The sequence below is a fragment of the Nuphar pumila genome, chromosome 6, assembly GCF_984573655.1.
Source record: "Nuphar pumila chromosome 6, dmNupPumi1.hap1.1, whole genome shotgun sequence".
In the NCBI taxonomy this organism is placed as follows: domain Eukaryota; kingdom Viridiplantae; phylum Streptophyta; class Magnoliopsida; order Nymphaeales; family Nymphaeaceae; genus Nuphar; species Nuphar pumila.
In genome coordinates this window covers 11,631,225-11,646,612 of record NC_143254.1, presented here as the reverse complement: position 1 = coordinate 11,646,612, position 15,388 = coordinate 11,631,225, and the positions used below count along the sequence as shown (strand labels likewise).

The window sequence follows — 15,388 nt, the reverse complement described above, 5'->3', positions numbered from 1 at the left end:
AACAACTACAAAAATTTTATTTTCAAATATAAGGATCTCTTTATGTCATCATGAAATAACATCTCAATTGTTGTGTGTGAGTAGATATGTTCTCATGGTGATAGAGTCTCATAGAATACAAGTTGATGTCATTGTTTTTGTCATGTCAGTTTTTCCAGACCAAAGAAGAACGTAAGATAATCATTTAACATATCCTTTAAATAAGTTGACATGCTTCAACTAACGAAAAGAAGGTGACAAGGTTGTTGTTAAGCATATCTAAATTATTGAACAACTCGATTGATCATTTGGGATTCTATTTTATTCATGTTTTGTAACCAAATAGCATTTCTCACGAGGTGTATGGCTTAGACAACCACATCTTCCTCCACTACGTCTTATTCATAGAGGCATTACGCTACCTATAGAATCAAGTTTCATTCTTAAACAATCTTATATTGCATGTGTACAATTAATAGCACCAATATGTCGATCAAGTTTTTTTCTATGCTTCACTTGAATCAATGTCACATACAAATAGATATAAATAAGAAAGAACTTTGTGCAACATGATCAAATTATAATATAAATTAAGAGGTATATGAGAACTGAAAAAACTTTTTCTTCATTGAAAGATCTTTTGTCTAATAAAAACTTTAGTTTTTCCTTGTATTTTTAACATAGACTAAAATAACATAATGTTAGAGTAAATAAAACCATGATTTTTTTTTATCATGAAGCCCAAATCAAGATCCACAATATGTATTAGATTTATAATCAAGAGTGAAAGGAAATAAAATGCAATACATATGATAAAACCATGCCTAAAAGTTAAAAAATATTTAGAAAAAAATACAAAAAATATGTGTTTAGCGAAAAAGAGAATGTCAAAATAACATAAGCAAATAAAATATGAAGTAATTTTTAGAGTTGTACATTTATTTATTCATTTATTAGGAAAAAAGAATGCCAAAATAACTTATTCATGCAAATATTCAATTAAAATAACAAATTCATGCAAAAAAAATAAAAAATATTTGTTTCAGTCGATGATGTCCCGAATGCTAAAAAAATACTAATGAAGTGCTGTTAAAAAATAATCACCAAAAAACACCAAAAAAAATTGGTAGGGAAAACACGATAAGGCAAATGGGGTTGGAGACTACAAACAAAACCCTAAAATACAAACTATCATTTTTTAAATATCAAAGTGTCACATTTAATGCTAATATGACGTTCGTAAAAAAAAATAAAGAGATTCACATTTAAGTCTTCAAAAATTTGCAAATCTCATGTCCAATGTGTAATGTTAAAAAAGTTCACAAATAAGTCACAAAATCTGCATATACAGATATTTGTGAACGTAAACATACATTTGCGGATCTCCTCAAAGAGTTTTTACTTAACAAAAGTTTATTGGTTATATTTACAAAGTTCGTATGTAATTGCGAAGTTCGTACTGTATTTACAAACTTTGAGAAAGTTAAAGACATTTATAACTGGTATTTGCGAATGTTGAAAGACATTTATGAATTTCCTCGAGTAGTATTTATTTAAATGAGGTTCACATATTATATTTGTAAATGTCATACTATATTTATGAATGTTGTATTGTATTTGCGAAGGTCTCATCATTGTGCAAAAGTCGAGGACATATACAACATGTATTTATGAATGCCACACATATTTGCAAAGCTCCACGAAGAGTAATTACTTAAGTGACTTTCATAGGTTATATTTCTGAAGGTTGTGTTGTATTAAAAAATGCCATACTGTTTTTAAGAATGTTTATATAATCTTTTTTTATTGAAGGGTTGCGAACTTTCTACAGTGTAGCTGTAATTTTTTGTAATTTTTAAATAATTAAATTATGAATTTTATGTATTAATTTGGGTTGAAATAGAATTTAAATTGAGCATCAATTTGAATTTGAATCTCACGTTAATTCGAGTCTTATTGTGAATTTGAGTTTGAGTTTAATTGAATATAAAATTAAAATTAAAATTAATTTAATTTGAATTTAATTAAATGTGAATTTAGATATAGAAAATTGAATTTCAATATGGATTAAATTTATGATTTTATTAAGATTGAATTTGAATCAAATTCGGATTTGATTTGAGGTTTGAAGCCATAGAGTGGGACATCCCTCTATGTGAGCCCAAGATGATGGTGGTGTTCTAAAAATTGGTAAAGATGATGAGAAGAAACAACACGAGAGAGAGGATTTCTATGATAATGCTGTTCTAAAAATGGCTAAAGATGATGGTGAAAGAGGAGCAAAGAGATGGAGAGAGGTGTAGTGGAGGTGATGATCATGACAACAAGAGATATGTTGGTTTGATAAGAATGTGGACACGGAAAAGTGGATGAAAGAGGAGAGTTTTCACCACCTTCGCCCTCCCCCCCCTTTGTTTTTCACATTTTCCCACTTTGTTTTTATCATCCTATACAAACAAGCTAAAATCTCACATATAAAAACTTCTCACAGGCAAAACCTTCTTTTCTTTGTCTGTGAGAGTTTTTCTCGCTTCCAATCGTGCCATTAGAGGTGATGACAGGCAAATATCCTTTTAATATATTGGAGGACCATGGCTGCTTATGGCATCACATTCTTCTCCCATAAATTTTCAACAAAACAATCAGCTCTTTGATCATTTATGTCTTTGGACCTTTCTCTTAAGATGAACTCATCTTTTATGTTACTGTGCTGTGATTTTCACCATCTTTTCTAGCTGTCAATTTCCTTTCAATAATACTGAAGAATTCACCTGCTTCTAAACTTTTAGGATTTGGGAGCCTGTCAATTAAAATATTGTCAAATATTAACTGGGATCACAAACCCCAAGTTCGTCTATAAAAGAGCTGATCTAATTGTATTATCGTGAACTGTTTTCTACTAATTGATCGGACCTCATTGGTAAACGGTGCAAGATTTTCTGCATTGGAACCATGGTTATGGTCTTGAATCCATTCCCTAGAATATGAAAGAATGAAAAATTGGCTTATAAAGCTTGATTTATTCCCCTTCAGGAAAAGAAATTCTAGTCGTGGAGGTATGATAATCAACTTGGTGTTTCTATGCTTTCAATTGTAACATTGAAAGCAACTGAACGAAAGCATAGGGGTGTCAACGGGTCGGGTTTGGTTCGGACCCAGGTGGAACAAGACTTGAAACCATTTTTGGGTATGGTATTGGGTCCGGACCTAGGTCTAATTGGGTCCACTATAAGAAAAACCATACCCAGACCCGATAAGAACTACATGAACCAGCCCGCTAAAACCATATTTTTTTATCATTTTTACATTGAAAATTTGTGGGTCTTAATCGGAACTCGGGTCGGGTCCAGGTCTGGTATAAATTTTCACAAACTATACCCAGGTCCATGTATTAATTTGGACCGGGTCTGGGTAAACCCGACCGGTTGACACCCTTGTGAATATGCATTTGAGAAAATTTGAATGTTCATATCATATGAAAAGCATGGGAGGTGCGGCTGGGAAAAAATCATTATATTTCTCTACCGTAGATTGAGAGATTTTTCATTTGTGTAGCTGGTAAAATCAGTACAAAATTTTCTTACTAAAAACTCTCTCATTTGTAAATGCATGTGAAGATTCTGTTTTCCTGCTTTATGCAGAATTTTCACATTTATTCCAACTTCCAGACGTCGTATGTGTTTAACAACGTTCTCACTCCCTATTCAACTTAGTGAATGAATCAAGTTCCAAATTGTTGAGCAAATCAAACAAGTGAAACTTAGAGTTACTTGTATGAGCTTGTCAGCTTACCTGAGATTGAGTGAAGTCGGACCTAGATTTCACAGGAAGTTGCCAACTGATAAGCCCATCTAGGTCCATGTAACTTCTAACCTGATCCAGCATTTTTAAGCTTTGAATTATTGGGCTGTTAACAGTAGAGATCTCGAAGATCATGATAAGTTTGAGTGTGCTAATGGAACTTGGACTCTACCAGACGGTTACCATAAAGATCACGATAAGATTGGAACTCAGACTCTACCAGGCGGTTACCATGAAAATCACGATAAGATTGAAACTCTAACTCTAACAGACGGTTATAATAGAGCGCCAAATGTGACCCCAATAATATGAAGTCCAAGATTATCAATAATACCAAGATTATCGATAATCTCAATCACACAAAAGAAAGAGAGGCGTGTGAGGCCAATATTATGGAGACCAAGACTATCGATAATCTAGAGATTATCGATAATCTCAATAATATCATAGGAAGGGCTAATTCTGTTAGACGTGAAGAAGATCAAGATAATATTATCAAATGTAATGATGTTATCAAATGTAACAAAGAGAAGAATCTAGAGGATCAGCTAAGATTAGTCTATAACCATTTAATATCTTTAAATAGTGGAGAACTCCTCACGTGAATAGTTAAGTAGAGTATCGTGGATGTAGGTGATAGTTTACCGAATTACCACGTTAAAATTTGGGTGTGCATCTTTTCTTTTATGGTATTAGAGCTACTATTATAGTATTCTTCTCAATGGCATCAACATCCACCGAATGCTCCGTCAAATTCTCATACCCCTTCAACCTGAATGTGACAAATTTCATCACAATCAAACTCAACCATTCAAATTTTCTATTGTGGAAAACACAACTACTTGGTCTGATTGAAAGCCAAAACATGATTGGCTTTGATGATGGCGAAACTCCTATCCCGGCTCAAACCATAGATGGTGTTTCAAATCTAGAGTTTATTGCCTAAAAAAATCTGACATGCTGCTGCGAGAATGGATCATGGGCACTGTATCCGAAGAAGTGATGGGTCTCGTTATTGGCCGCCAAACATCAAGTGAGGTATGGAATACCTTTATCAAGGCCTTTGCTCACGTCTCCAAGGAACATGAATTCCTATTGACGCAAAAATTACAGTCATATCGAAAAAGAAACCTCTCAGTGAATGAATATGTTAATGGGTTAAAAAAATTGTGATGAACTCACGACCATTGGCAAGCCTGTGGAAGATGAAACTATGGTATTTTGGCTTCTTAATGTGCTTGGCCATGAGCATGATGCATTCATTACAACTATGCTAAAGCCGCTCATTCCACCATACGATGATGTGATTGGCCTACTCCAAGTGCATGAAACCATGTGCATTGTACATGAAAAAGGTGTAAGCGAACACTTTGTCTTCTTTGGGCAAAAATTTACCAATAAAAAAATCATGCTAATACAAAGCCACTGTTCAACTCAAAAGGACGTGGCTTTATCCAAGCTGGACAGGCGACAGTCGATTCAATCAAAATAAAACTAAATCAGGTGTTAATCAACTGAATGTCAAAAGCAAACAAGGAAAAGATAAAGGGGTCTTGTGTCAAATATGTGGCAAGATAAATCACAGTGCCATCAACTATTGGCATCGTTTTAATCATACCTATCAAGCTAAAGACATCTTGCAGGCTCTTGTGGCAATGAAACTTGTTGATAGCTAAGATCAAGATTGGTTCCCTGACACAGGAACCTTTAAACTTGTTCCAAGTATTATGGTTAAAAAAAATTATGGTAGGAAATGATGCCAAATTAAATATCACTCATGTTGGGTCGACGAAAATTAGAAATGGTGACCATTCGCTTCACTTTGAACAACATCTTGGTCGTTCTGGATATTAAAAAGAGTCTGGTGCCTGTAAGCCAATTAACTTTCGATATGCCTTGTCTATTTGAATTCTCATATGATGGTTTTGTGGTTAAGGACAAGAGAACGGGCAGGCAAGTCGCGACAAGGAATAGAGTAGGAGACCTATATGGATTCAATAACTCAAGGAATGAGGTTGATGACAAAAAGTAAGTTTTATTTTCTTCACATTTCAAAAACTCTAGTTGGGACATTTGGCATCAACGACTTAAGCATGTGCAGGCTCAGATTGTTGACTTTCTTGAAAGAAATAAATCTATTTCAATAACTTCATGAGTTGTGCAACAAATTTATTGAATTTCATATTATGTTCAAATTTAGTTTGAAAAATAAATAAAGATTTTTCAAACCGATGAAGGGGTCGAGTTTGGGAGTGTTGCACTTGAGACTTATTTAAAGATGAATGAGATTGTTCACTATAAAAGTTGTCCAAAAACTCCAAAACAAAATGGAATGGCTAAATGAAAGCATTGGGCCATCACCGAACTGGGGTTAACCATGTTCTTTCATGCTTAGATTCTGACTCATTTATGAGTGGAAGCCTTCTTAACAACAGTATGAATCATAAATCGGTTACCTATGCCCAACTTATCTATGAAAACCCCTTATGAGAAGGTGTTTAGGAAGAAACCGGATTATGCCAGCTTGAAAGTCTTTAAGTGCCGTTGTTTTCCATATCTTCAGGACTATGCTACAAATAAATTTGATCAAAAAATGCTACCATATGTTTTTCTGGGCTATAGTGATTATCACAAAAGCTACCGATGTCTTTACCCCCCACTGGGCGTGTTTATACATCAAGACATGTTTTTGATAAAAATATTTTCCCTTACCATAAACCTGGCCTCCTCTTCTCTACCAACCAATACAGAAGTGAGCTCATAAGTATGAAAGAATGGTCCACTCAGACTAACTCAACTTGACTGAGTCTAATGACCCACATGATCCAAGAAATGTCACATGTGAGTCATCTTATGACACGGCTATGCAACGTGAACCCAATCACAATGACTTGGTCAGTGCTGCTTCTGAAGGTTTACAGTCTCGTGATCCTTTTCCTGCCAGTGTTAGCCAGCCTGCTGTCATTAGGGTTAATGTTGAAAGCACCACTGCCAGTTCTTCTTCTCGAATCCATCATATGGTCACTTTTATATGTGATGACATAGTAAAGCTTAATCCAAAATATTTTATTGCTCTCTCTGTGTCGCTTGAACCAAAGAGTCTCAAGGTTGCTCTTGCCCACAAAGGGTGGCATGATGCTATGCACGAAGAGATGTGTGCTCTTCATATCAAGACACATGGGAACTTATGTCCAAGGAGCCTGGCATGCATATCATTCGGTGTAAATGACTTTACAAAACCAAACTCAAAAGTGACGGCTTTGTCGAATGACTAAAAACTCGTATTAAGTTCCTGAAAACCTTCTCTCCCATAATCAAGCCTACCACCATACATATTGTTCTCTCCCTTACCTTGGCCTACAATTGGGATATTCGCCAATTGGATGTCAATAATGCATTCTTACATGGTCGTTTGAATGAAACTGTGTTCCTTGAACAACCTCTAGGGTTTTAAGACCCTCAAAGGCCAAATTTTGTTTGCAAACTAAAGAAAGTCTTGTATTGACTCAAGCAGGCTACTCGAGCATGGTTTGATCAGTTTGGAACATTTTTTCTCTCTTAGTTTCTTCTCCAGCATTGTTGATTCATTGGTGTAAGTTTTATGAAATAGATTTTTAAAATAATATTTTTAATAAAAACAGTGTGAAAGACAGACACCAAATGCTAAAAAATGGCTCGCACGAGTGGTGGAGTTCAGGTCGATATCAGGGAACAGGAGAAACACTTTGTATTCTACAGAAAACTAAGCTACTCCTTATTGCCTTGAAAAATAAAAGAATTAATTAACTAAGAGTGTGACCCTCCATAGAAGGCTTAAACAAATAAAAATAATAAAGTGGTCTTATTACAAACCCAATGAATTAAATAAAATAAACCCTAAGCTAAAAATAAAAGAAGAAGGGTTCTTCAATGCTTGAGCTTCTAGTCTTCTGATATTCTTCACTGCTTCCCTCAGGTGATAAGGGCTATATACTAAAATGAAAGGGGACCCTGAAGAGCTCAAAGGGGCCTTTTGAGGGAACCTTTTAGGGACCTCAGAGGGTTCTTCAAGGGCTCGTTTGAGGGTTCATTGCATGATTAACAAATAAAACATAAAAAAGCTAAACAAAAATCCAATGTTAGTTCAAAGAAAAACAATAAAAACAAGAATCTAACTACTAATAATAAACTAACTACATGTAGCAACGATGAACTAACTTGGAACAAACTAAAGCACTAAATGACAAAATAACTAACAATCAAGAACTAATTTATGTAACAAACTAAAAGACAAAAAAATAAAAAACAACTAAATGAATCTAATAAACTATATGCTGTACGGATCATGAATATACGCTAACAAAATCTAGAACTAACATAAAAATTAAACTACTTAATTAATTAAATCAAGTTAAAGCTATGAATTACAAAGACAATAAGAAACTGGCTACTGTATATCAACCAACTATCCATCTATTCAATGCTCAAGATAAAAATTAAAATCTAACTAAGATACAATTGACATGACTAAACTAGATGTGACTAACTGAAATAAACTATTATTATGTTGTAGCACAATGTGATAAAAAAACAAAATAATATTATTAATCATGCTAAATGATAGTTGATAAAAGAAAATAGAAAATCGGCTAAGAAGTAATCAAATTATCTATTTCTATTTCTAAGATTGAAAAAGTGAAACAAACTACAATGACATGGATCAATTTTAAAACTAAACTAACTAATAAAATCAATTAAACTAACTGAATAAAAGGATTATCTACAACAGAACATTAACGTCAACTACATTAATTAAATAAAACACGATAATTAAAAGAACACATAACTTGGCTAAACATAAAAAAATATATTTTAAACTAATCTAAGCAATTAATTAAAACTTCTGAAACTAAACAAAATAGTTATCTAACTGATAAAAGATGACAAACATTAAATCTATATTATGTGGCTGAGTAAAATAAAAAAATGCTAATCTATGTTTTTATCGATTTTTCCTAATCTACTAAATAATCTAACTAAAAACTAATTTAATATTAATGAAAGCTTAATGGCATGCATTGAACAATAACTAACTAACCTAGGACTGAGTTTAGATAACTAAAAAAATACGATCTACTTGACACAATCTAAAAAGATTAAAAAAAATTATAAAAAAACTAAATCAGCTAATAATAAAAAAAACTAAATAATTAATCTAGAAAATACCAAATATTAAAAACATGAACTGGACTAAATCTAACCTAGATCTAACATAAACTGAATTAAAAATCATTCAAATATCAGAAAATGCTATGCTAAATCTACCGATTTGAATAAAATATTATTATTCTATGCGTAAATCAAGAAAACAAATGAAGCTATTTTATTTATTTATTTTTATTTTTCAAATGATAAAACTAAAACTAATCTAATCTATGTGCAATGAATATGTCATGAATAAACAAAACTACATGCAGTGATATGATGTATGCTATGCCGAAACTAAAACTATGAAACTATGGAGAAATGAGGGAGAAGAAGCGTACCTTCCAATCTATTTTCGATGGAGGAGTTGAGAAAAAGAAAGTGATCTTACCTTTGAGCTGCATGTACCTCTGATGATGAGAACAAGGAGAAGCCGACGATAATAGGGATTAGAAGAAAGCTGAAACAAGAGGGAAAGGAAGAATCGAGGGAGGAACCAACCAAGATTGAAACAGAGGAAGAAGAGAAGAGGGAGTCAGAGGCTTGCGTTTTCTCTGAAGGCAAAAACATAGGTTCTTGCTGAAAAATATTATTTATACTAAGCATTAGGTCAAAGCACATTTTTCTATGGAAGTCCATTTTTTTTTATAATTTCTAAAAAAGGTCATCCTCAAAAATGTGTTTTTCAAAAAAAGCTTTTCTAAACTAATTACAATTAGTTAATTGACACTTACTCTAATTAAACTACAATTAAAAAGTTGTAAACTAATCTAAACACTGAAAAACGCAGGGAAGTTTTGAAATATGCGATTTTCTGATATTTTTAATTTCAAAGTAGTTTTTCAGAAATAAAGATAAGACTCAGTTTCTAATGCAAATTTTCAACGGATCATGCATAAAATAGTATCAATAAAATGTAAAATATATGCATGATCATCCATCTTTATTTATCTTTAAAAATGGATATATGATAATTATTGTTCTACTCTATGTTGATGATATTATTCTGACTGGCAATGATCCTCAGTTTCTTAGACAGTTTATCCACACTGTCAGTAAAGAGTTTGCTATAAAAGATCTCAGATTCTTACATTATTTTTTGGGCATTGAAGTTCACAGGTCCTCTTTAGGGCTTATTCTCGAATCAGAAGGTCTATGCCTATGAAATTCTTGATAAGGCTCAAATAGCTGGCGCCAAGCCTGTCTCTATACTCATGGTGACCTATGCTATTGGCACTATAGATAGTGATTTGCCTTTTCAGGATGCTACATTTTATCACAGTCAGGTTGGTGGTCTCCAATACCTTACTATGACTTGACTTGATCTCTCCTTCAGTGTTAACTTTGATAGTCAGTTCATGTAGAATCCAACCAATACTCATTTTTAGATGGTGAAACACATTCTTCATTTTGTTTACAACACTATTGATCACGGGATCCGACTGCTTTTCGATACCTCTTTGTCCTTGTATGCCTTTTCAGATGTCGATTGGGCTGGAAATCCCATTACCCGACGCTCTACCTCCAACTTTTGCACGTTCCTTAGGAACAATTGCATTTTCTGGAGAGCCAAAAATCAACCTACTATTGCCAGATCCAGTTGAGAAGCCGAATACCGCTCGATGGCATCCACTACTGTTGAACTTATGTAGCTCACGTTTCTGCTACGTGACTTGGGAGCCTTCCTTCATTACCCCCCTTTCTTTTTTTGTGATAATATTTTGTCTCTTTAGACTACCATAAATCCTGCATTCCATTCCTGCATGAAACATGTTGAAATTGACTATCATTTTATTCAAAAAAAAGTTTCCCTGGGAACTCTCATCACTCGTTATGTGCCATCATCTAAACAACTTGCAGACAATTTTACTAAGCCCTTACCACACTCATTTCCTTGATCTTTGAGTCAAACTGGGTCTCTTCGCTCCATCCGCAACCAGTTTGAGGGGGACTATTAACAGTAGAGATTATGAAGATCACGATAAGCTTGAGCGTGCTAATGGAACTCAGACTCTACCAAGCAATTATCATGAAGATCATGATAAGATTGAAACTCAGACTCTAGTAAGCAGTTACCATGAAGATCACAATAAGATTGAAACTCTAACTCTAAGAGACAATTATGATAAAGCAAAATGTGAAGATGAAGTCCAAGATTATCGATAATTAATCTCAATCACACAAAAGATGAAGACACGTGTGAGACCAATATTGTGGAGATCAAGACTATCGATAATTTGGAGATTATTGATAATCTCGATAATATCAGAGGAATAGCTAATTCGGTTAGACGTGAAGAAGAGTAAGATAATATTATCTAATGTAATGATGTTATCAAAAGAATCTAGAAGATTGATTAAGATTAGTTGATAACCATGTAATATCTTTAAATAATAGAAAACTCCACACGATAAATAGTTTAGAGTATCGTGGATGTAAGTGATAGTTCACTGAACCAGGTTAAAATTTTGGTGTGCAGCTTTTCTTTTATGACAAGAGAGAAGTCCATTTTTCACAATGAAAGAATGCGGAGCGGCAAAAGTTTTGAATGCATGAGTCGCTCCCCTCAATTTTAACTGAATGGGACACAATGCATATGCTCGCAGGATATGTATCAAACGCAGGACAAAATTCTCACGGAGGGCTGCAGCGTCCCTGCATGGGATGCAAATCAAATGCCCTCTTCCAAATTGGCAGCCTTAACATGAGGAAGGAACATATATTCCTGGAACCGTTGTCCATGTCGGGTTGAAGGGTTAGTGTATGCTGTTATTGATTGCGGTACAGGGTATGGGTATCTACATTACATGTCATTTTGAGATACCCAGCATGATCTGACCCGTGTACATGCCCTTTGGTTACAATAGTGTGACCTAACCATCCAGTTATCTCATGGGATGGCAGTGGATCGAGGGGGAGGGAAACTGGCCCCGGCCTCAATTATACCGGGGATGGAGGTTAAAATCAAAACCTGTGCAAGATGGAGGCGAAGATGAACTTACGCTTTCCCCCTCCCCGCCCTGATCTCCACCTTGCCCCGACCTGCCCCACCCCATCCCCAATCCTTCTTTAGGGATGACAATGGACCGAGAAAAAACAGAGCTGCCTAAGCTTTGGTCATTGGGCTACAATCATCAAATGGGACTCATAATAGTTCATCATAATGGACCAACTGTAGCAATTTGGCATTTTTAACATCAAAAGCAGCCGGCCTTTGGTCATGGAACAAAAGGCTTCATTTACACCAACACTCAGTCCTATCTCAAGTGTTACGAGAAACAGAAATTCATTATATATTTCCACCTTCATTGATGATAACAGGCAATACTTGAAAATAGTCTATAGTCAAAAGTTGCAGAGCAACTACTGTTTCTAACTAGTAACTACTGCTGACTATGGTAATCCAAAATCCATTAATTGGTAGGGAAAACCCTAACATCATCTAGGACAGGGCCACAAAGGGAAACAAGATCAGTAACCTTTGTGTGGTAGAAAGAGCTGAAGAAGGTGATCCTTGTCCTCTCGCCAATAGAAGTGAACTTGAGGCTTGCTGTCTTAAACCCACCTTTTCCTTTGGATACCAAAAGAACCTTCAGTGTCTGGTTCCCAGCAAATGCTTCAACCAGCATGGAGCCAAGGCAATGGTTATTTGCATCACCAACTGTGAAAGTTAGGTTGTAGACCTTGTTGGGGATTGTTTTTATCACCTGAGCGATCGCGCTTTCTCTTCCAGCAACAAGCTCAACTGCGAAGAGTCCAGATGGGACTGAGAAATGGCGGGAATCGATGTATCTCACTGCTTTCAGGGATTCCACAATCCAACCAGGGAGAGGAGACATCAGGTCTTGTTGTTTTGGAGGGAGAAGGACACCAGAGGAAGAGTTCTTGAATACAATAGGACCTTCTTCAAAGCCACCATTTTTCACTAGATTATCTGAGTAAACAAAGGCGGAAGGCAGAGGATTCAGAATCTAAATAACTTTAAAGTTTCAAGAAGAAAAATATTGATAAAAAAAGAAAAAAAATCTCAAATACTTTAAAATTGAAAGACAACACTGCAATATGATAACAGAAATCTTGTATAGAGTAAAACAAAATCATCCATAGTAATTTAAAAGGGTAGTCACTTAGATTCTCACGTAAAAGACTTTGAGCAAATGAGATATGAATATCACAATGAATGAATATGGAAGAGGAAAAACAGCAGTGAAGTTCAACTAAAATCATCTTAATCAGAAATCCGATGAGATTTTCAATAGTCTTTCTGAGGACCGACTTTTGGGTTTGGATCTCTGATTCATGGCACCTACTTCCACAGAAGACAAGAAAGGCATTCTTAGCTAATATCAAAGAATGACATTTCTTAATTTCACAAGTCAAAAAACAAATTTTTTATATTGGATTGGACTTAGGTCCATGAATGAAATGGGCTACAGAAATAACCCTGTGGAATTCCCCAAGTTGGGTTTGCAGTTCCAACTTGAGATTCAGATGGATCAAGTTGGCCTGGTTAATGCTCAGGCTGACTCTATATTGCATCTTCAAAATCACTCCAACAAATGCATAAAAACAAGTGGAGCTAGTGTTGAACGATAATGTGCAGAACCACTGTGAAACCATCATAACTAACCAGACGACACAAACAACAAGCACAAGCATCCCAATGAGCCAAGACCCATAAAACATCAAAACTGCAAATATTTGATACATATATCCCATCTCTCATATTGAATACTTCATTACCTCTTGTTGGAAGTGGAGGGGCTAACTCCTTAATTGCAACAGCATCCAGAAGAGGTCCACAAGCAGGATCTTCTTGGATCCCTGGGTTGTGAAAAGTCAGCCGAGCAATCGTAGAGTTCGGCCTGAATCCCCATGCATAAGTATCACCACCATTGCTGCTGTAGAGTGTCTGAAGTGGAAGTTCACCAGTTAGAGGTGGGACAGAGACCCTCAACACCTCATCTTGTGCACATGTTCTTGAGGAACTGAATGTCAGAGAATACAGAGCCCCTGGTTTCAGTGGGATCAACTGGGAGATTGAGGCCTCATTACCGAGCCTGACCGCCCGTGATCCATGCGGCACGGCAAAGACCATGCCACCAGGCTGTGGCCCAGCCGAGATGTACTCGACCAGGCCATGAATCACCCATTTGGGCAGTGAATGCTTTCCTATGATCACAGTCTTGTTCAGACTGGAAGGACTTGGTGCTTCCTCAAAGTTACCATTAGGAAGAAGTCCTGCACAAAGAGAAAAAGTCCACATCGAATATGCTTCAAACATCCATGTTGAACAAGGAAGAGAGAACCAAATAAAAACAGAGCATTAAGAACAGATAATACAACGGCCGGAACAAAGAGGAAAAGTCCACATCGAATATGCTTCAAACATCTATGCTGAACAAGCGAAAAAAGAGAGAACCAAAGAAAAACAGAGCATTAAGAACAGAGAATACAGCGTTTCGTGAGGATCACATTTATCATGGATAGATGTAGTGAGTTGAAGAGAGCTTATAAGGGAACATAATATCTAGTTTCCATTTAGAAGTTGGAAATGTAGTTATTTTCCTATCTTCAATGGAAGAAAAGCCTATTAGCAAAGAGAAAGACGGCTTTTTTTTCTTCAGATGAAGAAAAACATGACTAGCAGACATGCATTGTTGTTTATCAAAGAGAACAAGGGTGGATAACTGCATTGCTTTGTACCAATAAAACCCACTGAAAACAACAAGAAATCTATCAACAGCAGAATGTAGAAAAATGGAAGGATGAATAACTGCATTATCTTTCACCAATAAGACCCACTAAGACAACAAGAAATCCATCAATAATAGAACGTAGAAAACGGAAAAGGAGAAACCATGCTGCAATATAAAAGCAAAATGTCTATTTTTCGAAGGAATAAAAATGATGCAGTATCTTCATACAGAGCAAGTAAAATAGCGACTCTAAAGAGAGAGAAACAAAGAAAAGGACCAGATAAGAGGACTGCAAAAAGGATCTAAAACTTATCGATAGTACCCCTCATCTTCAAGGACTTCAACATTGTAATGGAGTACCATAGAAATATTTTGACTGCAAAAGGATCCAAAACTTATAAACTCCATAACCACCATAACCTTGAACCTTAACATTTTAAAGGAGTACCATTGAATAGCACCATTGTAAAAAAGATTCAAAACACATAAAAGCATAATGAGTAACCCTCAAAACCACCTCAAATACACACCCAAATAAAATAAGGAGAAGCAAGAAAAAAATGATGGGTTAAGAAAGGGATAAAAAATAGCAAGAAGAGAGAAGAAAACATATTGTGAAAATGGGCATTACCATCAAGATCATTCAATGCAGCACCAAGCACAATGAGATGAGTGAAGAAGAAAATGGCAGTGGGGAAAGCTGCTGCTCTGAGAAGAGGACCCAT

At 35.3% G+C, this 15,388-nt stretch overlaps 1 pseudogene; it reads right to left on the bottom strand.

The window, feature by feature from the left end:
• Window positions 1-12,377: 12,377 nt before the first annotated feature.
• LOC149833964 (protein TEEBE pseudogene) lies at window positions 12,378-15,388 on the bottom strand (annotated as a pseudogene).